Below are 2,360 nucleotides of genomic sequence, written 5' to 3'. Positions count from 1 at the left end.
TTAGCTCGATAACGTGGCTTACTTTTAGTCGAAAGCTTCAGAAGTGTTCCGAAATATAATGTTTACGTTTTTTCTCGTGATCTCGCGTGACTGTGAGCACGCACTTCCAAAATATTGAATGACTTTAGGCTAGTTGATCATTAAATTACAGTAATTAATGTGTTTTTAATGGAAAGAATACTATCACTAGTCTTGTTCAAATAATTAATCAAAAGGAAATTTTGGTTTATTAACACCGCAAGAAGAAAATGCGCGGGAAAATATGATTTCATATTAGGCTAACCCTTACAACAATCATTTGCAAAAATCTGCTCGACTTCAGACGTTTTGTTTTTCAAATAATTTTAAAGCTTAATTTTTGATAGAACTAAAAAAATATTGTGTTTCTGATAGCACATGATAAAATGAAATTGCTGCAGGCATAGAACGTGTCCTTTACATAGACCTGGATTGATAATAGGTGTCGTTACCTTTCAGAAACAAAAAATAAAGATGAAAACAAAAATAACAAACCTACCAGGAAATTCATATTGATTGCCTAAGATTAGATTCAACACCAAACAAATGCAAGTTTTCTGTGTAATCTATGTTTAGACCTACACTGAAGATTCATTTCGCTGTTTTGCCGTCTAGCACAGGAAGTGGTGTGTTCACCTTTAAGGATGGACTCAAATCTGGAAAAAAGTTCCTCACAAAAATGGACAGTAAACCCTGTGAAATCCTAAATCAATGGAAACTTTTTAACATGTGTATTTATTCTATCAGTGTCTGGCACTTCATTAGTCCGCTAAACCTGCCTATATCTTAGGGTTTTTTTTTAATTTAGTTTTTGCCTAATATATTAGGCAAAAATTAAGATAATAAATAAAAAAAACCTGATGATATAGGCAGGTTTAGCGGACTAACACTTCATGTGTCAGTATTTTCAAGATTATGAGAATAAGTAACAATGTGTATATATCTCGTGTTCCATTATTGACGCAAAGGATTTCAGCCCTAATGAAATGACCATATATCATTTTAAGCAACCGGAAGTTCATAGTACGCGTTAGGAGAACACTATGTCGTTGTTTGAAGAAATTTTTAATACATCTCTAAAAGCTACCAACAGCTTACCAATGATGTCAACTATTCAGAATTAGAAAATGAATACTTACACTTTGCCAGTAACCATAACTATGCTTGCGTTTTAGGCGATCTTAATGCGCGAATCTCTACTGCAAATGATTTCGTTGATATAAGCGAAATAGATAATAATATTGACAATACCGGTGGAATTCTTAATCACTACCAAGATACTTGTGTTTTTAAAAATATCGAGCAAACTGTGATGAAAAAAGAACAATTTAGGAAACCGGTTAATTGATTTCCGTAAATTTAATTATCTTTTTATATGTAACGGTCGAACCGGTAACCATAAAAGTGTTGGCAAACTTAACTGTTAAAACGTTAGTGTGGTTGATTTTATACTATGTTCATCTAAGCCTGTTTGAAATATTGATGAGTTTGAAATTTCTAATTTTGACTCCTTATTGTCTGATGCACATTGCCCAATTTCATTAACATTAAAATTTGCTGATACTTTGAATAATACAGTTAATTATGAGACAATTCCACGGGGATTAAGGAGGAAATTAACAAATGGAATGCTGAAAAGACAGCTGATTTCATTAATAATATTGATGATGATTCAATCAACTGTATTACTGATTTGATTGATAACAGTAATGACCTTTTGGAACTTGATATTGACGAGTTGGTAGATAACTGTTGTAATATTTTATTGCATGCAGCCAAAAATTCGCTTGGCACTCATATTAAAATGGCAACATATTGTATACTCTGAAAGAAAATGTCAACATTGTAATAGACAGCAAATTGGCGACGAATTCCATTATTAATTAGAATGTAGTACCTTATCCGCCCAAAGAACTTTGTGTATTGATCGATATTTTTGGCTACGACCAAATGTTTAATGAACTTATGAACTCTACTTACATAAAAACACTGAAGAAATTGTGTGCTTTTATTAGGATAATTAACAATATTATTTGTTCTCCTTAGCTCATGTTATTCATATAAACAAGTACTGTATACCTTTTTTTCGAATACTCATAATGAAAAAGAGAAATAAAATGAATTTGAATTTTGGATTTTGAATTGAGCGAATAATCAACTAACGCGCAGTACTGAGGACGAAGGCGGGCCACATATAATACGACCCGCGTTATCAAAATTAACATTAAATTTATCTTAATTTGTCTGTTTAGGCGGTGATGATAAGTGTATTATTGAATTTAAGTTAAAAAAATTGCGACTCTACAAAATTATCAATCTCGTGTTACATTCCATTTCAAAAA

At 31.8% G+C, this 2,360-nt stretch overlaps 1 pseudogene; it reads left to right on the top strand.

Annotated features, from left to right (window-relative positions):
* Positions 1-1,317: 1,317 nt before the first annotated feature.
* LOC138329844 (uncharacterized) lies at positions 1,318-1,846 on the top strand (annotated as a pseudogene).
* Positions 1,847-2,360: the final 514 nt, after the last annotated feature.

The sequence above is a fragment of the Argopecten irradians genome, chromosome 8 (genome assembly GCF_041381155.1).
Source record: "Argopecten irradians isolate NY chromosome 8, Ai_NY, whole genome shotgun sequence".
Taxonomy (NCBI): Eukaryota; Metazoa; Mollusca; class Bivalvia; order Pectinida; family Pectinidae; genus Argopecten; species Argopecten irradians.
This window is presented reverse-complemented; position numbering and strand designations above follow the sequence as displayed.